Source organism: Suncus etruscus, chromosome 1, assembly GCF_024139225.1.
Source record: "Suncus etruscus isolate mSunEtr1 chromosome 1, mSunEtr1.pri.cur, whole genome shotgun sequence".
NCBI classification, from domain to species: Eukaryota; Metazoa; Chordata; class Mammalia; order Eulipotyphla; family Soricidae; genus Suncus; species Suncus etruscus.
The window spans coordinates 13,944,004-13,966,806 of NC_064848.1; the positions used below are offsets into that span (position 1 = coordinate 13,944,004).

General features: G+C 42.0%; 1 non-coding gene and 1 pseudogene across 1 annotated transcript; both read left to right on the forward strand.

Annotated features, from left to right (window-relative positions):
- Positions 1–846: 846 nt before the first annotated feature.
- LOC126004425 (zinc finger protein 726-like) lies at positions 847–22,571 on the forward strand (annotated as a pseudogene).
- On the forward strand, positions 16,912–17,016 carry LOC126028479 (U6 spliceosomal RNA). Its single transcript, XR_007502437.1, has one exon. It is a non-coding gene; the product is annotated as a U6 spliceosomal RNA (small nuclear RNA).
- Positions 22,572–22,803: the final 232 nt, after the last annotated feature.

The following is a 22,803-nucleotide window of genomic DNA, read 5'->3' on the forward strand; positions in this document are numbered from 1 at the left end:
ATATTTATATATTAATGTATATTGGTATGTATTATATTTATATAACATCTTTTTAATAATAAATATATTTTAAATATATTATTTTATTAAATAAAGAAATTATTATTTTTTTAAAAATCCATAGTTCCCATGAACCAAGGGCAATTCTCTAGTCCAGAGTTACCAGAACCTGGGGCTGAAAAGAGTTCAAGGGGTAAAGCACTGCCTTACACGCAGTCTGCTTGAGTTCCATGGCCTACATGGCTTCCTCACCCCTTCCTTCTCAGAGAAACAAAAACCCTTCAGATTTCACCAGAACTTCCAAGTCTCATTTCCATCAGAAGGATAACCTAAGCCAAAATTTCCAGGGAAACTGGGCCGAGATCTATCTCCAAGTACAGGACAAGACGAGGCTCCAGACTGGAGCCTGTGAAGTCCAGTCAGCAGCAGCAGCAGCAGCATGAACTGAGGGAATTCATCGCAGCACTAGCCCAGTCAAAACTCCAGAGGTCAATAAAGGCCAACACAACACTCAACACTCACATGGGGTTGACAGCAAGATCGTCCAATCACATCCGCCGAACACCCGAAACTTCCGCATTCCAGCGCTGAGCTGCCTCCAATCAGAGCCTCGGGGGCGGGTACATCCGTGCTCAACTTCCAATGAAGAGCGACTCTCACGCCTGCGCGAACTTTCTCTACTTCCGCGTCACCGGAGGACGGCGAAGCCTGTCAGTCAGTCAGTCAGTCTTCCACGTGTGGGCCTCAGCCAACTGACTGGACTCGGCTTTCCTCTTCGGAGGACACCCCGAGAGGCAGGACAACCCCACCAGAGCCTGAGCACAAAAGGCTGGTGGCGATGGCGACTGCGTGGGGTCAGGTCGGAGGCCCCGAGGAGCTCGAGTGGGTGAGCTAGTTTGGCTTTTCTCCCTTCCTCAGCCAGTCTGCATGGACCCGTTCCACCGAGTCACCGCTGTGGAACCCGAGCCACACACATACACACACACACACACACACACACACACACACACACACACACACACACACACACCAGTCTCTCCAGATCATTCACATACACACACAGACACACACACCAGTCTCTCCAGATTATTCACACACACACACACACACACACACACACACACACACACACACCAGTCTCTCCAGATCATTCACATACACACACAGACACACATTACCAGTCTCTCCAGATCATTCACATACACACACATATACACACACCAGTCTCTCCAGATTGGACACACACACACACACACACCCAGTCTCTCCAGATCATTCACCCCCCCCCACACACACACATACACACACACACACACCAGTCTCTCCAGATCATTCACATACACACACATATACACACACCAGTCTCTCCAGATTGGACACACACACATACACACACACACACCAGTCTCTCCATATCATTCACATACACACACATATACACACACCAGTCTCTCCAGATTGGACACACACACATACACACACACACACCAGTCTCTCCATATCATTCACATACACACACATGCACACACACCAGTCTCTCCAGATCGGACACACACACACACACACACACAGTCTCTCCAGATCATTCATACACACACACACACACACACACACACCAGTCTCTCCAGATTGGACACACAACATACACACACACACCAGTCTCTTGAGATTGCACACACACACACACACACACACACACACACACCCTCAATCTCTCAAGATTGGACATCACACACACACACACTCCAGTCTCTTGAGATTGGACACACACACACACACATCCCAGTCTCTCCAGATTGGGGACACACACACACACACACACATACACCCTTACACACCCTTCTCTCCTAAGTCAAAGGTTCAGGTCACATCCTCTGGTCTAGCCCTTCATGGTGCTGTGGGATAGAGGTGGCTCGACTTGAACTTAGTCTAGGGTTCCCTCGGGGAGAGGGTCTTCTCAGGGTCTTGTCTCTGGCTGGGAAACCCCTTCGAAGGGGCTATACTTTCAATCAAGCAATGGATGCAATGAAATGACATGGAGAAATTAACCCAAGCCCACTACAAGGCTCCTAAGCTTTGTAGGATATTGTCTTGGAGGTCCCCATATGCCTCTCTGCTGGGGTGGTCTGGAATTTCGCAGAATTGAAGGACCCAAGCAGCACCACATCCTCTAGTCCCAGCCATGGAACAAACACAATCTGATTGGCAGAGTCGCCCTGAAAAGGGTCTCTGGCCCGGGTAAGCACTACATAGGACACCCCACTGGAACATAAAAATTGAATATATAGGGGCCGGAGCTGTGGTGCAAGTGGTAGGGCATTTACCTTGCATGCGCTGACCTAGGACTGACTGCTGTTTGATCCCCTGGCGTCCCATATGGTCCCCCAAGCCAGGAGTGATTTCTTTCTTTTCTTTCTTTCTTTCTTTCTTTCTTTCTTTCTTTCTTTCTTTCTTTCTTTCTTTCTTTCTTTCTTTCTTTCTTTCTTTCTTTCTTTCTTTCTTTCTTTCTTTCTCTCTCTCTCTCTCTCTCTCTCTCTCTCTCTCCCTCCCTCCCTCCCTCCCTCCCTCCCTCCCTCCCTTCCTTCCTTCCTTCCTTCCTTCCTTCCTTTTTTTAGGGTGTATATGGTCCCCCAAGCCAGGAGCGATTTCTTTCTTTCTTTCTTTCTTTCTTTCTTTCTTTCTTTCTTTCTTTCTTTCTTTCTTTCTTTCTTTCTTTCTTTCTTTCTTTCTTTCTGTGTTCCTTCCTTGGTTCCTTCCTTCCTTCCTTCCTTCCTTCCTTCCTTCTTTCTTTCTCCCCCTCCCTCCCTCCCTCCCTCCCTCCCTCCCTCCCTCCCTCCCTCCCTCCCTCCCTCCCTTCCTTCCTTCCTTCCTTTCTTTTTTTAGGGTGTACCACCCTGTTTGTCACAACCATCATCAACAGAGGGGAGGGGTACATTTTTGTTATTGTTTGGGCCATACCTGGAGATACTCAGGGCTGATTCCTGTTTCTGAATTCAGGGCTGACTCCTGGTAGTGCTCCGGGAAACATATGGGGTACCAGGATACAATCTAGGTTGACCGTGTGCAAGGCAAATGCTCTCCCTACTATCATATCTCTTGGGACCAGGGGTATGTTTGTTTTTCATTAAAAATGGATCAACAAAGGCAAAGGAGAGAGAAAGAGGGAGGGAGGGAGGGAGAGAGATAGAGAGAGAAGAGAAAGAGAGAGAGAGAGGCAGAGACCAGGAGCAATTTCTAAGCACATATCCAGGAGTAACCCTTGAACGTTTGTTTTTGTGGCCCCAAAACAACAAAATATATTGAACCTATAACTATTATAATAAACTGGAGACTGGAGAAGGGAACTGGGAAGGGGGCTCTTACTGCTCTAGGCGATATGGGAAGGTGGCCTTAGGATTTGTGTATGCAGTTGGGGTGTGCTGGCTATGTGTACCTGTGGGCAGACACCTCATTGCAGATGTGCCAGGTCCAGGAGCACTGTACTGAACCTGGGATTGGGTTTGGATCTGAAGTGGTGAAGTGTGAATTGGAGAAAGTCGCCCTTCGGTGAGGTCAGCTGTGAAGATTCTTGCTGGGGGCTGAAGTTGGTCAGTTTACATTTTAGGAATCAGAAGGAACTTCCACAGCTCTTTCTTGGTAAGAATTGACACCGGAGAAGGTGCTTCTTTTGCTGAGGGCTGGTGTGGAGACTGCAGAATTCAGTCCCCCAGGACTTTCAGGGTTTCCCCAGTCCTCCCTGAGAGGACCCCAGTGTGTAAGAGCCACACCCATAGCCTAGGAATTGACTTGTTCTTCATCTGATTGTCGAGTCTGCCCCTGCTCTTCATCTGGTTGTCACTCCCTTTGTGTTCCTGAGAGCTTCCTGTTTTGGCTAACCTCAGGGTTTCCAGCACTGATCTTTTTTCCTTTTTTTTTTTTTTTAGGTGCAAAGTTTGTTTGTTCTTTGACTGTCGGTGGCATTGCCCTGATTCTGCTCCTAAAGTGACACCAGGTGTCTTGGTTCTTTTTATCACTCTTCCATCTTATATCTTATATTCTTTTTGTTTTGTTTTTGGGTCACACCCTATGGCGTTCTTGGGTTACTTCTGACAGTGCCCTCAGAAATCACTTTCTCAAGGGCTCAGGGCCCTGTATGGAATGCCAAGGATAGAACCCAGGTTCCCAGGTAGGCTTTGTGCAAGGCAAATGCCCTCCCTGCTGTGCTGTCACTCTGCGCCCCATTCTTTTTCTTTTTCTTTTTTTTTGGGGGGTCACACCTGGCAGTTTTTAGGGGTTACTCCTGGCTCTGTGCTCAGAAATTGTTTCTGGCAGGCTTGGGGGACCATATGGGATGCCAGGATTTGAACCACTTTCAGACCTGAATAGGCTGCGTGCAAGGCAAATGCCCTACTGCTATGCTATCTCTCTGGCCCCCCAGGGCCCCATTCTTTATTGTTATTTCCCTATGTAAATCTCTTTGTAATTTTGCAGTCTCTGCACAGGTTTTGTTTATCTTGCTGCTCTAGTTTGGCCTCTACAATCTGAATTAGATGGCCTATTTTAAGAAAGATCCCTTAGAATGTAAGAATAACCATCAGGTGCCTGCCAGGAGCTATTTCTGAGCAGACAGCCAGGAGTAACCCCTGAGCACCGCTGGGTGTGGCCCAAAAACCAAAAAAAAAAAAAAAAAAAAAAAAAAAAAAAGAATAACCATCAGGTTGATGGTTCTATTAAGTTTAAGTTGACTGAACCTAATACTTACTTAATGATTTTTTGCCTATCCATTTCAGCTCATTGGTGTTGGGAGATAGTCTCAAAGGGTTAGTGCAAATGCTTTGTTAAAGGCTTGGTTTCCATTTCTGATCTTTCTACACAGCTAGGAGCAACCTTTAAGCTCCAATCTGAGGGTATCCCCTGCACTGCTGTGTGTGGTCAGAAAACCAAACAAGAAACCCAGATTTTGTGGGATTCTTTTTTTTTTGGGGGGGGGGGTTGGTTCACACCCAGCAGCACTCAGGGTTACTCCTGGCTCTGTGCTCAGAGATCGATCCTGGCAGGCACGAACGACCATTTGGGATGCCGGAATATGAACCACCACCATCCATTCCTGGATCAGCTGCTTGCAAGGCAAATGCCCTACCACTGTGCTATCTCTCTGGCCTGATTTTGAGGGATTCTAAAATACTTGTTTTTGCTTTGGGATTGGTTGGTGGGTTTGTTGTTGTTGTTTGTTTGTTTGGTCACACCCAATAATACTCAGGATTTTAGTCCTGGCTCTGTGCTCTAGAACACTCCTGGTGGCTTCAAATGTGATGTAGGGATTAAACACAGGTCATTCTCATGCAAGGCAAATACTCTTGCTTTTTCTTTCGTGTCTATTTATGTACGTGTGGGGAGTGGACTACATCCAGCAGTGTACAGGGTATGAACACTCTAGCTCTGCATTCAGGAATTATATATACCTTTGTGCAAGGCAAACATCTTTTCTGCTATACTGTCTTTCTGGCCCTTGTCCTTGCATTTTCTTAAAACATTTTTTGGATTTCATGCTTATTGTGTTGTTGGCACTGTGGTTTAAATATATAGATATTCCACACTGCTATACCCCTTATGTGTTCAAGTTCCCTGACTCTTATCCCTGTTACCTTCTATCTGCCCCCTTCTCCTTTCATTTCCTTCCCTGTCCTCATTTCTGTAATTTAGGATTTAGAGTAATCTAGGTATCCTCCATTGATAACTTGCATTCCCTTATCTTTTTATTCTGTATACTGACAAGTGAGATTGCCTGTCATTTATCCTTCTTTTGACTTATTTCATTTAGTAGAGTATCTTACAGTGGCATCTAAATTGCAGTTAATTGCCTTATTTCATCATGCCTTGCAGCTGCATAGTATTGCATTGCGAATATATCTTATATCTCCATTATCCACTCTTTTGTAATTAGACACCTGGAGTGATTGCATACCCAAGCTGTTGTAATAATTGTTGTGGTGTGCATATTTGAATGAATATTTTGTGTCTTGAGGATAGATAACAAAAAGTAAATTGATGGATACTATGACTGTTCTGAGAAATTTTCATACTGCTTTCTACAAGGGTTGAGCCAGACAATATTACCACCAGTAGAGAATACTACCTTTATCACCACTTCCCTGCCAAGACAAGATTGTTTTTTTGATATGTGCCATTACCACTGGTGTGAAATGATATCTTTGTTATCTTGATTTAGATTTTCCTGATATTAAATAATGATGAGCATGTTTTCATGTGCCTATTGGCAATTTGTCTTTTTTAGAGAATATCTGTTCATTTCCTCACATCATTTTTTCCCTTTTTTTTTTTTTTGGTCACACCCAGCAGTGCTCAGGGGTTACTCATGGCTCTACACTCAGAAATCACTCCTGGAAGGCTTGGGGGGACCATATGGGAAACTGGGATTCGAACCACTGTCCTTCTGCATGTAAGGCAAACACCCTACCTCCATGCTATCTCTCTAGCCCCTATTTTCACCTTTCTTAAAGGTCCAGACCGTGGGTACTGAAACAAGAACTATTATTTCCCCTATGTGGTCAGAATCTATAATCCCCAGGTAATCTTCTCTGTATCGTCCCAATTTTAGTATATATGCTGCCGAAGCAAGCACATCAGTTAATCTTTTTTTTTGGGGGGGGGTCACACCCAGCAGCACTCAGGGGTTACTCCTGGCTCTGCACTCAAAAATCACTCCTGGCAGGCTCAGGGGACCATATGGGAGGCCAGGATTCGAACCACTGTCCTTCTGCATGCAAGGCAAATGCCTTACCTCCATGCTATCACTTTGGCCCTCACTTAGTATTCTAGTCTTAAATATTATGATTGTTTTAAGAATGTTCTATGTATGTTCTAAACCATGAAGCCTTTTTTCAGCAAGTTCTCTTCTACCAATGTCAATTATTCCAAGGAACTAGAATATATATATATAGTTTTTTTTTTTGGTTGGGGGCACACCCGGTGACGCTCAGGGGTTATTCCTGGCTATGCACTCAGAAATCTCTCCTGACTTGGGGGATCATATGGGATGCCGGGGATCAAACCCAGGTCCATCCTGGGTTAGCCAAATGCAAGGAAAATGCCCTACTGCTGTGCTATTGCTCCAGCCCTGGAACTAGAAAACTTTTTTTTTTTTTTGTTTTTGGGTCACACCCGGCGGTGCTCAGGGGTTACTCCTGGCTGTCTGCTCAGAAATAGCTCCTGGCAGGCACGGGGGACCATATGGGACACCGGGATTCGAACCAACCACCTTTGGTTCTGGATCGGCTGCTTGCAAGGCAAACACCGCTGTGCTATCTCTCCGGGCCCTAGAAAACTTTTTTACCTGATATGCCATCTTATAATTTTGAAGCACTTTGACCCATTCTACCTGGGTCAGATTTTCTATGGATTGATCCTTTTATTTGTTTATGTGTGAGTGCGTGTATGGTGGCCACCTTTATGTTTAATGTTCTTCCAAATTATATATAATGTCTATTTATATTGTATTTAGCCCTTCCTTCTTGTATATGGCCATTTCTTTTTCCTGGGAAGAAGATGATGCCACCGCTGCTGCATTGGTTGCACTGGTATTTATGATACTTCTCTGATATAAGTTTGAAGGATCAGTACAAATCAGATCAGCTGGACTTACTGTGGACATCCCTCTGATGGAAAGCAGGGCTCAGACAGCACCATTGGCATATGAACTGCTCATGGTCCTTTCCAGTGGATCATCCTACATGAAGGTCTTCTGCTCTCTGCCGTCGCTCTGGCTGCTGCTGCTGTTGGAGTCACTCAAGTCTTTTAACTGTGAGTTATCCTCTAAGAAGAAGGCAGGCACACCACTGTTGCTGATGTGTTCTCGGTGGTCAATTTCTACCACTTCATTTCACCATAGACTGTTGCTCACAGCTAGTTTCGGCTTTTGAGAGATCCTTGGATCTAGGACAGTTCCTGATCTGTGAATGCTGCGAGCCTTATTTTCAGACTCCACAAGACTGTGTTGCGGACTAAAGTTGGGATCTGGAATTTTTCTACTCTTCTCAGACTATCTTAAAAGACTTAGGGGATATGTATACCTGCTTTGTACACTTTTTTTTGGGGGGGGTTTGGGCCACACCTGGTGATGCTCACGGTTACTCCTGGCTATGCACTTAGAAATCACGCCTGGCTTGGGGACCATATGGGACTCCAGGGGATCAAACTGTAGTCCATCCTAGGTTAGCAATGCAAGGCAGACACCCTATTGCTTGTATCACTGCTCTGGCCTCCCTTTGTATACTTCTTAAGTGTATTTCTTTAACATGTATATTCTCTATGGTATATTATGATCCTCACCCTTTTTTGGGTTTTTGGGCCACAGCCAGGGGTTACTTCTGGCTATGCGCTCAGAAATCGCTCCTGGCTTGGGGGACCATATGGGATGTCGGGGATCAAACCAAAGTTTATCCTGGGTCAGTTGTGTGCAAGGTAAATGTCCTACCACTGTGCTAGCATCTCTGCCCTACTTTTTCCCTTTTTATTTAGATTTTCTAGAAGATATTCTTAGAAGATAGTATAGATAGTACCCATGAAGTCTTTGTACTTTTAATAGAACCAGGATAAGGGTTGTTTCATTTGTTATCTTCCCATTAGGCCCCTATAGTATCCTATGGCACCGTTCTTTTTGTATAGGCGCATTAAAACTTCCAATAAACTTTCTTGGTAATTTTCTTTCTTTTTTCTTTTTTCTTTCTTTTTTTTTTTCTCTTTTTCTTTCTTTCTTTTTTCTTTCTTTCTTCTTTCTTTCTTTCTTTCTTTTTCTTTCTTTTTTCTTTCTTTTTCTTTCTTTTTTCTTTTTTTTTTTCTTCTTTCTTTCTTTCTTTCTCTTTTCTCTTTCTTCTTTCTTTCTTTCTTTTTTTTTTCTCTCTTTCTCTCTTTCTCTCTTTCTCTTTTTTCTTTCTCTCTTTCTTTCTTTCTTCTTTTCTTTCTCTTTTTTCTTTCTTTTTCTCTTTTCTCTTTTCTTCTCTTCTCTCTTTTCTCTCTTTCCTTCTTCTTTCCTTTCTCTCTCCTTCCCTCCTCCCTTCCCTCCTTCCTTCTCTTCCTTTTCTTTCTTCCTTTTTCTTTCTTTCGTTTTGTTTTGTTTTGTCTTTTTGGCCCATACCGGAAGTGTTTAGGGGTTTTCTGTGTTTAGGAACCACTTCTGGAGGTCCTCAGGGGTCCATATAGGATGCAAGGGATTGAATCCAGAACTGCTGAATGCAAGACAAAAGCCTTACTCACTCCAGTCCCTGCCCTTTTCCAGTTTACTTGAAGCGGTGATGGGCCACACTTCCAGGATAAACTGGCTCCTAGAAATCAGGCTTTGGATTCTGCTTTTCTAGAAGTTTTCACTAAGCATATCATTAAAAGTATACAGTGACTATGATTTTCTCTAACTATGTTACTAAGTGTGGATTTGTGGAAGCCAAAACAGCACCAGGAAGGAACTTGGCTTCATTATTGGTTCCACTGGAAATTTCCTTTAGTTAGGTTTCTACTTGCTAATCCCTTCTCTCCACTTCAAAGCTTCAGAAAATGCTCCGTAGAGTGGATCAGATCAGATTTTCATTAGCATCATTGATAGATTTTAAGAATATGATCATCTGTGCCCTTCCAATTTTATCAGTTGTTCCATTTCTGTTTTTTTTGTTTGTTTGTTTGTTTGTTTTTTGGGTCACATCTGGCAGAGCTCAGGGGTTACTCCTGGCTGCATGCTCAGACATCATTCCTGGCAGGCTTGGAGTACCATATGGGATGCCAGGATTTGAACCATCGACCTTCTGCATGAAAGGCAAACGCTTTCCATGCTATCTCTCTGGCCCCCAGTTGTTCCATTTCTGAATATCAGTGTACATAAAGTGTACAGCTTATTTTAACGAGATTCTCATTAAACATCTGGCTTTCTGAGTAACTTATCAAAGGAGAGGGAAATTAGCATTTTTCTCCGTGTAATGGTTGTTTAGGGAAAGGTTATGGCTCACATTTCCCCACTTTAGAAGACATGAGCTCATGAATACAAGAAAGAAGAAAGTCCATTTGCTCTCAAAAGAATACTATATTTGGGCACATTTTAAGTTTAACTACTGTTTTTGTTGTTGTTGTTGTTGTTGTTGTTCTTAAGTTACATTGAGAGGGCCCGGAGAGATAGCACAGCGGCGTTTGCCTTGCAAGCAGCCGATCCAGGACCAAAGGTGGTTGGTTCGAATCCCGGTGTCCCATAATGTCCCTCGGGCCTGCCAGGAGCTATTTCTGAGCAGACAGCCAGGAGTAACCCCTGAGCATCGCCGAGTGTGGCCCAAAAACCAAAAAAAAAAAAAAAAAAAAAGTTACATTGAGGCTTATAGCTATAGTTTTGAAATTTTATCCTTTTAATTTTTTTTATTTTAGGGCCAGAGTGATAGCACAGCGGTATGGCATTTGCCTTGCATGGGGCTGACCTAGGACCAACCTTGGTTTGATCCCCGGCATCTCATATGGTCCCCCAAACCTGCCAGTAGCGATTTCTGAGTGTAGAGCCAGAAGTAAACCAAGCACTGCTGGGTGTGGCACAAAAACAAATAGATTTTTTATTTTATTAAAGCACCATGATTTACAGTTAGCTCTACTCTTGTTTAGTGAGCCATATCTGGGAGTGCTCAGGCTTAGTCCCAGCTATGTGACCACTACTTGTGGGACTTGGGGGACCATATGCAGTGCTGAAGAATCTGAACTTGGATAGGGTGCTTGTCAGCCAAGGGTGTTTTCTACTACCTATACTTCTTCTCTTGCCCTATCTTTTTTGTTTTTTTTTTTGTTTTGTTTTGTTTTTTTGTTTTTTTGGTTTTTGGGCCACACCCGGTAACGCTCAGGGGTTACTCCTGGCTATGCGCTCAGAAGTTGCTGCTGGCTTGGGGGACCATATGGGACACCGGGGGATCGAACCTCAGTCCGTCCAAGGCTAGCGCAGGGAAGGCAGGCACCTTACCTTTAGCGCCACCGCCCGGCCCCACCCTATCTTTTTTTATGTCAGCATGTCAGGCTGGAGAAATAGCATATGTAGTGGGTTATGTGCTTGCCTTGCGAGTGATGGACCCAGGTTTCCCTGATTCTTATGTTTTTCTACTACCCTCCCCCCCGCCCCCCCACCCCGATGTTCCCTGAGCATCAGAAGTAAGCCCTGAGCACCACCAGGTATTGCCCAAAACCTAAATAAGTAAATAAGATAAAAGCAAGATAATATTGAGTTCATTCTAAGACCTCAGAATTACTCTGTTCACATTTTTATGTTTAGATGTGTTATTTACTTACATTATCCAGATTTCGACAATTCCTTTTTTATTTTTATTTTTTTGTGGGGGGATAGTTTTCCTTTGATGCTATTAAGATCCAGCAACCACCAGAATCAATTGGTGATTTTCAGAATGTTGTATATGCTTGATAATTTTTATTGCCTTGCCCCAGTAAAACTCTGATAATTGGATTTGGCAGTGCTTGGCACCACCAGTGAATTCACTTTCAGGTCATGGGTCAAGGGTTGCATGACACTCTATCTGGCTATTTTTAGCTTTACACAGAAAATTCTTTTTTTTTTTTTTTTTTTTTTTTTTTTTGGTTTTTGGGCCACACCCGGCAGTGCTCAGAGGTTACTCCCAGCTATCTGCTCAGAAATAGCTCTTGGCAGGCACTGGGGACCATATGGGATGCCGGGATTAGAACCTTAGATCCTGGATTGGCTGCTTGCAAGGCAAACACTGCTGTGCTATCTCTTCGGCCCCAGAAAATTCTTTAATGTTTGTTACAGTGCCATTTTTGTGATCATACATTCGTGCTTGAAAGTTTTTTTTTAGGGGCTGTATTAATAGCACAGTGGGTAGGGTCATTAGCCTTGCACACAGCTGACCTGGGCATCCCATATGGTTCCCCAAGTCTTCCAGGAGTGATTTCTGAACACACAGCCAGGAGTAACCCCTGATTGGCACTGGGTGTGTCCCAACACAGAAAAAAGAAAGGGAGGAAGAGGGAGGGGGAAGTGGGGGTAAGAGTTTTTTTTTTTAATTACTGGTTGAATCTTACATAACATTGCATATTCTTGGTTGAGGTCCTTTCCATTTAACATTATGTATCAGGTCATTACCTTTTGGTCTGTAGAGTATCTGCTGAATAATTTTCTGTCAGTCTTTTGAGGTTTATCTCAATTCTTTTTCTCCTGCAAATAATAGGATTCTCCTTTTGTCTATACTTTTATTTATTATTATTATTATTATTATTATTTTCTGTTTTTGGGGTCACACCTGACAGCGCTCAAGGGTTACTCCTGGCTCTACGCTTAGAAATTGCTCCTGGCAGGCTCGGGGGACCATATGGGATGCCGGGATTTGAACCACTGTCCTTTTGCATGCAAGGCAAATACTTTACCTCCATGCTATCTCCCTGGCCCCTTTTGTCTTTAATTTTTGTCTTATTTTGATGAGGGGAGGTTTGAGCCACTACTGGTAGTGCTCTGGGTTACTCCTATCTCTGCACTTATGAATCACTTCTGATAGACTCAAGGGACCATACAGGGTGTTGGGGATCAAACCCAGGTCAGCTGCATGCATGCCCTATAGGATCATACTATTGCATGGCATTAATTTTGTCATTTTAATGATAATGCATAACTGTTTAGATTTTTTGTTATTGGTGTTTTGAGAGTGGCATTCTGTGCTGTGCTTGAGAACTACTTCCTCTGGTGTTTGGAGGACCAGGAATTGAACCTAAGGTGCTAATGCAAAATATTCATCTTATATGTGAGAGATGCATTTAAAATTTATATTACTGTTTACATCTAGTTTATAGCTAGATATGTCAGATATTTATCTGTTTCTGATAACTAGCTATATGTACATAGTTTACCATAAATGCAGAACTAAAGTATATATATATTATATATATATATCTGCCAAGATATTAATTTTAAAATTGATTTTATTCTGGGATTGGAATAATTGTACTGCAAGTAGGGCATTTGCCTTGCACACAGCTGATTTAGGTTTGATCACTTAAAGTTCTGTCCATATGGTTCCTTAAGCCAGCAAGGAGTGATCCCTGAACACAGAGCCAGAAGTAAGCCCTGAGCACTGATGGATGTCCCCAAATCAAAAAAATTATTCTACATCAGTTGGTGCATTTATTTTATTTATTTTGGTTTTAGGACCATACCTGGCAGTCAGAGCTTATTCCTAGCCTGTACTCTGATCCTTCCTGGTAATGCTTGGAGTACTATATGGTATGCAGGAGAACAAATCTAGGTTGACTTCATGGAAGGCAGCCAGTAGTACCTGCTGTACTATTCCTTTGGCCTTTGATTTTTTTTTTTTTTTTTTTTTGGTTTTTAGTTTTTGGACCACACCCAGTGATGCTCAGGGGTTACTCCTGTCTATGCACTCAGAAATTTCTCCTGGCTTGGGGACCATATGGGGGATGCTGGGGATTGAATCAAGGTCCGGCCTGGGTCAGCCTCATGCAAGGCAAATGCCCTACCACTGTGCTACCGCTCTAGCTCTGGCCCCTGATTTTTATCTTTGAATAGACTACATTATCTAGTACATTTTTGGATCAGGATGTAACATTTTCTTAAATAGTATATAAATCACTAAATTATTTTATTGGGTAATTCTAGATCAGAACCAGTTACTTTTTTTTTTTTTTTTTTGGTTTTTGGGCCACTCCCGGCGGTGCTCAGGGGTTACTCCTGGCTGTCTGCTCAGAAATAGCTCCTGGCAGGCACGGGGGACCATAGGGGACACTGGGATTCGAACCAATCACCTTTTGGTCCTGGATCGGCTGCTTGCAAGGCAAATGCTGCTGTGCTATCTCTCCGGGCTCAGAACCAGTTACTTTTAATATCTTTTTGGGGAGAAGGTAGGTTATGCTTTGCACTCACCTATTGAAGACTTAATAGGCTATTTCTTTTTAATTTCAGGAGCCAGTGACTTTCAGGGATGTGGCCATACAGTTCTCTCAGGAGGAGTGGGAAGGCCTAGATCTATCCCAGCGAACTTTGTACAGGGACGTCATGTTAGAAAACTATGGACACCTAGTTTCCTTGGGTAAGAAACACTTCCTCCAAAATTCCCAATTCACTTCAGAGTTCTCTCTCTCTCTCTCTTTTTTTTTTTTTTGGTTTTGTTTTGTTTTTGGGTTACACCCCGCACTGCTCAGGGGTTACTCCTGGCTCTAAACTCAGAAATCACTCCTGGCAGGCTCAGGGGACCATATGAGATGCCTGGATTGAACCACTGACCTTCTGCATGCAAGGCAAACACTTTACCTCCATGCTATCTCTCTGGCCCCCAGGGTTCTCTTAAAATGGTGCTGGCTTCGGCAGCACATATACTAGGGGTCTCAAACTCGTGGCCCACCAGGTCGTTTGCCGCCCTCCATACAACATTTTGTGGCCTGCGGCTGGCCTTCAAATATCGCAGTATTCGCGATTATTCGCTTACCAAATAATTGCAATAAAAATCGCATTAGTAAGAAAAAAATCGCATTAAACATTCGCATACCCCAAGCAATTTTTTTTCATACTAATGCGATTTTTTATTGCGAATATTCGGTAGGCGAATAATCGCGAATACTTTGCGCCTAGCGCAGATGTTATTTCCGCTGCTCCTGCCCGCTGTCCCTTCCATTATCGAATGCCTAAGGGAGAGAAGTTTATTACAGAATTAGATTTTGTCATACCTTCATCATGACTTCATCAAAGCCTGCAGTGAAGAGAAAGATTGATGACAAGCACAGACAATTTCAGGAAAAGTGGGAGACGCAGTATTTCTTTGTTGAGCACAGGGCCATCCCCACATGTCTTATTTGCTCAGAGAAAGTTGCAGTGCACTTGAATACAACTTGAAACACCATTATTCAACTAAACATGCTGAGGAATGTGCAAATTATCAAGGAAATGAGAGCCAAGTGGGTTGCCAATCTTAAAGGCAACAAGATTTCTTCAAGGAAGCAACCAAAGAGAATGTTGTATCAGTCAAAGCTAGTTACATGGTTAGTGAGATGATTGCTAAGGCAGGGAAACCATTCACAGAAGGAGAGTTTGTTAAAAAATGCATGTTACAGACTACAAGTATTATCTGTCTGGAAAAGAAAGGTCAGTTTAGCAGAATCAGCCTTTCTGCCATCACTGTGGCAGAGCACATTTCTGACATGTCAAGTGACATTTATCATCAACTGTGTGAGAAAGCCAAATGTTTTGATGCATACTCAGTTGCTCTTGACGAGGGCACAGATATAACAGACACTGCGCAGCTCACAATTTATGTTCGTGGTGTTGATTGCAATTTTGAATTGACAGAGGAGCTGCTCACAATAATTCCAATGCATGGCCAGACCACCGCTAATGAGATATTTCGGCATCTGTGTGATGCCATTGAGAATGCAGGTTTGCCATGGAAGAGGTTTGTTGGAATAACCAATGGAGTGCCATCGATGACAGGGAGGAAAAATGGACTGGTGGCACTTGTTCAAAAAAAAACTTGAAGAGAGGGCCCGGAGAGATAGCACAGCGGTGTTTGCCTTGCAAGCAGCCGATCCAGAACCTAAGGTGGTTGGTTCGAATCCCGGTGTCCCATATGGTCCCCTGTGCCTGCCAGGAGCTATTTCTGAGCAGACAGCAAGGAGTAACCCCTGAGCACCACCGGGTGTGACCCAAAAACAAAAACAAAAACAAAAAAAACTTGAAGAGGAGGGTGTAGAGAAGGCCATTGCTCTTCACTACATTATCCATCAGCAGGCCCTTTTCAGTAAATGCCTGCCATGTGACAATGTGATGTCTGTTGTTGTGGAATGCATCAACCAAATCAGATCCAGGGGCTTAAAGCACAGCAGGTTCCGTGCTTTTTTAGAGGAAATGGAGTCAGAATATGGAGATGTGCTCTATTTCACCAAGGTACGTTGGCTCAGCAGGGGAAATGTCCTGAAAAGATACTTTGAGTTGAGAGAAGTGAAAGCCTTCATGGAGAAGGATGGGAATGCTGTTTCTGAGTTGAGTGATCACAAATGGCTCATGGACTTAGCTTTTCTTGTTGACATTACACATAAGCTGAATGTACTAAACAAGATATTACAAGGCCTGGGGCAGCTTATCAGTGCTGCCTATGACAACGTGAAAGCATTCTCCACAAAACTTGTGTTATGGAGATCCCAGCTCTCTCAGACAAACCTTTGCCATTTCCCAGCATGCAAGGAACTTGTGGATGCAGGCATACCATTCAGTGGTGAGAAATATGTTGATGCTGTTTTTAAGCTAGAGAAGGAATTTGATCACAGATTTGCAGACTTCAAAAATCACAGAGCCACTTTCCAAATTTTTGTGGACCCCTTTTCCTTTGATGTGCAAGATGCCCCTCCTGTGCTTCAAATGGAGCTCATTGACCTGCAATGAAACTCTGATCTCAAAGCCAAGTTCAAGGAGATTAGTGGAAAAGCAGACATGCATGGGCAATTTTTGAGAGAATTGCCCCCCAGTTTCCCTGAGCTTTCCCGAATGTTCAAGTGCACCATGTGCCTTTTTGGGAGCACATATTTGTGTGAAAAGTTATTCTCCACATTGAACTTCAACAAGTCAAAGTACAGGTCTAGACTTAATGTTGATCATCTTCAAGCCATACTGAGGGTCTCAACTGCTTCCTCTCTAAAGCCAAATGTGGTTCAGATTTGTGAGAAGAAGCGCTGTCAAGTCTCTGGCAGCAAGGAATAGGCAAAGGATGCCATGTTCAGAAGAACTGTTCATGATCTTCACTTAATATTCTATTCATGTTCAGAAGAAATAATTAAAACTGTTAATAATGACGTTTGAAGACTTCTTTTTGTGAAATCCCTTATGCGGCCCTGCCTCACCCCAACTTTGCCTCCTGCAGCCCCCAGGTAAATTGAGTTTGAGACCCCTGACTTATACTAAAATTGAAGCGATACAGAGAAGATTAGCATGGCCCCTGAGCAAGGATGACAGAATTCTCTTAAAATGTATATTTTGTGTGTGTTTCTACGTATGTGAGTCATATTTTTCTTTTTTGGTGGGGAACACCCAGCAGTATTCAGAGGTTATTCCTGGATTCCTGGCAAGCTCAGGGGACCATATATAATATCAGGATCAAACCTGGGACATCCACATTTAAGGCAAACACCCTAACCACTGCACTATTACTCCAGCCCCGGGAGTCATATTTTTCCTCCTTAGAAAAAGTAATTGGGGGCCAGAGAGATAGTGTGGAGGCAAGGCCTTTGCCTTGCATGCAAAAGGATGGTGGTTCGAATCCCGGCATCCCATATGGTCCCCTGCGCCTGCCAGGGGCAATTTCTGACTGTAGAGTCAGGAGTAACTTCTGAGTGCTACCAGTGTGACCCAAAAACCAAAAAAAGAAAAAAAAAAGAAAAAAGAATTGGGAGCTTGTTGATAAAAAGAAAGTCTTTTCTCTTTTTATTTTTTCATCAGTACTTTATTCCATCAGGATTCTAACCTTTTTATTTCTTAGTATTCGTTTTAGAAATTTCACGAAGTATTGATTTCTATTATTGAACATCTGATATTTCAAGTTTTCTTTTAGTCCGTAGTACTTGAAAGTGAAACTCAGAATCTGAACTTTAAATATTGACTAGTAGTGTAATGCTCTAAAGTTAAAATGTTTTGATTAATAACTTTCTCAAGTTATTTATAATCTACTCTGCCCACCATACTGATTGGGCTTTAGAGGGTCTTGAAATAAAATAGTCCATTTTCTTTTGTTTTTGTTTTTTTTGTTTTTTTGGGTCACACCCGGCAGTGCTTAAGGGTTACTCCTGGCTCTGTGCTCAGAAATCGCTCTTGGCAGGCTCAGGGGACCACATGGGATGCTGGGATTTGAAGCACCATCCTTCTGCATGCAAGGCAAATGCCCTACCTCCATGCTATCTCTCCAGCCCCTAAAATAGTCCATTTTCTAATAAACAGGTCTTACTGTATCAAAACCATACCTGATCATCTTGTTGGAACAAATTCAAGGACCATGGAGCATGAAGAAAGAGGAAAAGGTAGCCAGGTGTCCAGGTAAGTGTGTGTAAATTAGGCATATTGAGCACTGGGAAAACTCCACTGATTAATGGGAAACTAACCGCTAAAATGGTTCGGAAGTTCCACTTCCATGGAGTATACTTTTAAGATGTTCAGAATTTCTCTTGAAATACTTTAATTTCTGTTACCAAGTTAACACTTTTCTTTTCCTTACATCATCTTAAGAATCACCTGCTCCAATAATCTTCTATCAAATCAAAGTAGAATTCAAGTTTCTCTTGAACTGACTTTCTTCAAGATCTGTCTTTTCCTCTGTTTTGGTTTTGAGTGCTCAGGTGGTTACTCCTGTCTCTGCCCTCAGAAATTACTCCTTGCAGGCTCAGGGAACCATATGGGATGCCTGGGATCAAACCCAGGTCTGCTGCATGCAAGGCAAATACCCTACCTGCTGGGCTATCATCCTGGCTCCCGTTCTTCTGTTTTTTAAGTGTGAGGAAATATTGTATTAATTTTATAGAACTGAGCATTAGGGATTCAAAAAAAAATTTTTTTTTTGCATTAGGGATTTTATGTTATATTTTGTCTTGGATCCATACCTGGCTGTGCTCTGGACATTACCCTTGACCATCTGGGGTGCCAAGTATCAAATCTAAGTCAGTTGTAAGCAAGGCAAATGCCTTATCTGCTGTACTATCACTCTGCCCCTGGTATTAGGTATTTGTAGTTCTTGAATCATTTAAAAAGTGTGTAAAATGCATGATAGAGATTCAGAGATTTAGTGTAGACATTTATTTATTTATTTATTTATTTTGTTTTCAGGTCACTCACAGTAGTACTCAGGGGTTATTCCTGGCTCTGCAATCATGAATGACTCCTGGCAGACTCAGGAACCACCATATGGGATGCTGGGGATTGAATCCAGGTCCATCCTGGGTCAGTAGGGTGGAAGGCAAACTCCCTATTGCTGTGCTATCTCTCTGGCCCCTGGTGTAGAAATTTCTAAAACACTTACGATAGATGTCACATGTTCACTGATTTATAATTTTCTTTCTTTATTTTTAAACTTTATTGATTGATTAATTGGTTTCTGGGCCACACCCAGCGGTGTTCAGGGGTTACTCTTGGCTCCATACTCAGAAATCACCCCTGGCAGGGGGACCATATGGAATGCCGGGAATTGAACTGGGTCCCTCCTAGGTTGACCACATGCCCTACTGCCATTATACTTCTATAACTTATTTGTATGTAAATGTATCTCAGTTTCATGCCACTTGATACTGTTTGCTAAAATATTTAGATCAGTAAAACATTAAAGAAAAGATGATTTAAAGAAAAATTAAATTACTTAAGAAAAACTTTTAAATGATTTATTTAAGTCTCTTAAAACTTTAGATCATGGGGCCGGAGAGATAGCATGGAGGTAAGGTGTTTGCCTTTCATGCAGAAGGTTGGTGGTTCAAATCCCGGCATCCCATATGGTCCCCCGAGCGTGCCAGGAGTGATTTCTGAGCATAGAGGCAGGAGTATTCCCTGAGTGCTGTTGGGTGTGACCAAAAACAAAACAAAACAAAACAAAACAAAAAAAGAATTAAAAAAAAAAACTTTAGATCATTATGGGGGAAGGAGTGGTGATATGGGATGCATCTGGGAACATTGGTGAAGGGAGGTTGGCACTGATGATGAGATTGGTCCTGATACATTGTATATTTGAAACCCAACTATGAAGAACTTTGTAAATCACAATGATTTCAATAAAATATATTGTTTTTCCCTTGGGTCGGAGAGATAACATAGAGGTAAGGCATTTGCCTTGCATGCAGAGGGACAGTGGTTCAATTCTCAGTATTCCATATGGTCCCCCAAGCTTGCCAGGAGCGAGTTCTGAGTGCAGAGCCAGGAGTAAGCCCTGAGTGCAGAGCCAGGAGTAAGCCCTGAGTGCAGAGCCAGGAGTAAGCCCTGAGTGCTACCGGGTGTAACCCCAAAAAAAACCAAAACCAAAACCAAAACACCACAAGTTACAAATTTTCATTTGCAACTTACTTTGCATGTGGTAGACCTGAGTGCAATTTCTGACACCACCTATGGTTCCCTGAGCCTTTCAGGAATGTTCCCTGAGTGCAGAGGTAGAAGTAATTAGAGTTAGAGTAATTAGTAATAAGTAATTAGTAGAGTGCCGCCAAGTGTTGTTCCCTGTGGACAAGAAATGAAATTGGGGCCAAAGAGATAGAACAATGGGTAGGATGTTTTCTAGAGAGATAGTACAGCGAGTAAGGCACTTGCCTAGCATGTGGCCAACCTGGACCACCAGGAGTGATCCCTGAGTACAGCTGAGTTGATCAAAAAACAAAATAGTAAGACAACAAAAATTAATTTTCTTATAATTTTCTTTGGTGATACTGGGAAGAAAGAGAAAACATAATGGGGAAATAAAACAATTTAAATAATTCTATATGTCAATTATTCATATTATGCTTTCTTTAGTTGCTAGGGTTTCCAAGATGAGTTCTGAGTTCTATTTATCTCACAAATACAGGTTGGCTGAAGAATTGCTAGTATCCTGTTGGCATGAAATCTGGTGGTTCCTGTTGACTTACTAGTGACATTCTAGGTTTATCATTCTTTTTTATATAAAAACTATAAACAATTTATATAAAAACTTTTATATAAACCTTATCTAAAAACTTTAATAAAACTGCATTATAAACTTAATGCAATGTTATAATTTTATTTTTTATTTTTTTAAAGATATTTTAGCTCTAGGCAATTCGATCTTGTCAAAGTCAAGCAGAGATGGTTCACTCCCAGTAGTGCAATTCAGAAGATATGGAAGATGTACCGTTGAGAATCTACATGTAGAGAAAGAATGGAAATATGAGAGGGACTATGAATTGCTGGACAGTTCTTATAAAGGACATAACCAAAGTGAGAAAATCAACTATAATAAAGTCTTTACAGCCAAGGAAGAAGATGCGTTATGGCAAGAATTTAGTGTAAATTCAGCTAGCTTTGTAGAAAAAGTTACCTCTGTAAGAAAACATCCTCATGAATCTTTTAAACATCCATATTCTTTGAAACAAAATGTGGAATACCTGGAATGTCAGTCGGTGCATTCTTTAAAGGATCATTTAAATCACTGCACAAATGGGATGATGTTAAATATCCGTTACAACATTTCTGAAAACCAGAATTTCATAAAGGAAGATGAAAGTTCTGTTTGTGGTCAAATTGAGAACTCTTCAGACTATCAGAGGTCTCATAGTGGGAAGAAGCCATGTGGAGAATATGATAGAACTTTTAATATATATTCACATGTTACTGTACATCAGAAAATGTATTCCGTTGAGAAACCTTACAAATGTGATGAATGTGGCAAAGCCTTTAATTGGAACTCACATCTTACTATACATAAGAGAATTCATTCTGGGGAGAAACCTTTCAAATGTGAAGAATGTGGCAAAGCCTTTAATAACCTTTCATCTCTTACTGTACATCGGAGAATTCATTCTGGTGAGAGATCATATGAATGTGAAGACTGTGGCAAGGCCTTTAATTCAAAATCACATCTTACTGTACATCAGAGAATTCATTCTGGTGAGAAACCTTACAAATGTGAAGAATGTGACAAGGCCTTTTATCGGAATTTCCATCTTACTGTACATAAGAGAATTCATTCTGGGGAGAGACCATATAAATGTGAAGAGTGTGGCAAAGGGTTTTATGTGAATTCATGTCTTACCCAGCATCAAAAAGTTCATTCCGGTGAGAAACCTTATAAATGTGAAGAATGTGGCAAGGCCTTTAGTCGGAGTTCACATCTTACTGTACATCAGAGAATTCATTCTGGGGAGAGGCCTTATAAATGTGAAGAATGTGGCAAAGGGTTTTATGCACATTCAAATCTAACTGTACATCAGAGAATTCATTCTGGGGTAAAGCCTTACAAATGTGAAGAATGTGGCAAAGGATTTTATGTGCATTCATGTCTTAATCACCACCAGAAAATTCATTCTGGTGAGAAACCTTACAAATGTGAAGACTGTGGCAAGGCCTTTAATTCAAAATCACATCTTACTGTACATCAGAGAATTCATTCTGGTGAGAAACCTTATAAATGTGAAGAATGTGGTAAGGCCTTTAGTCGAAATTCACAACTTGTTCGACATCATAGGATCCATTTTGGTGAGAAACTACAAATGTGATATATGCAGTAAAATTTGTATTCAGCATTCACAGCTTATTAAACATCAGAAAATCCATTATATAAATAATTATACATGCGAAGAATGTCAACTTTAGTTTGTATTCACATCTTACCTAATCTAAGATAATTCTGGTAATTTTACAAATGTGAAAAATCTTTATATATTTCTCCAACCCTTCAAATTTCACATACCTCATTAAACAGAGAAATGTACAAATAAAAAGAATGTGTAAAAGACCTTTTCCTAGAACTTACTTTGGAGTGCATGCTGAAAGGTAAACTTTAAAAATGAATGTGTAGACGACACACCCATATCCCACAGCTTCCACCATGTATACAGCCTAGCGACTAATTTGGAATAGACACCATGCCAATGAAACTCTCAGGTATGCCAATCTTTGGGCTGAAAATTCTGTGACCTCATCTGGAGGGAACCATACCAAGAGTCATCTCTATCTCTGTATAGCTGCTCAGTACCTCCAAATTCCACAATATTGATAGCCCCATAGGAGGACAGCATATTAGAGGGATAAGTAGTATATAAGCCAACTAAGCTCAATAAGTGAAAATAGTAATA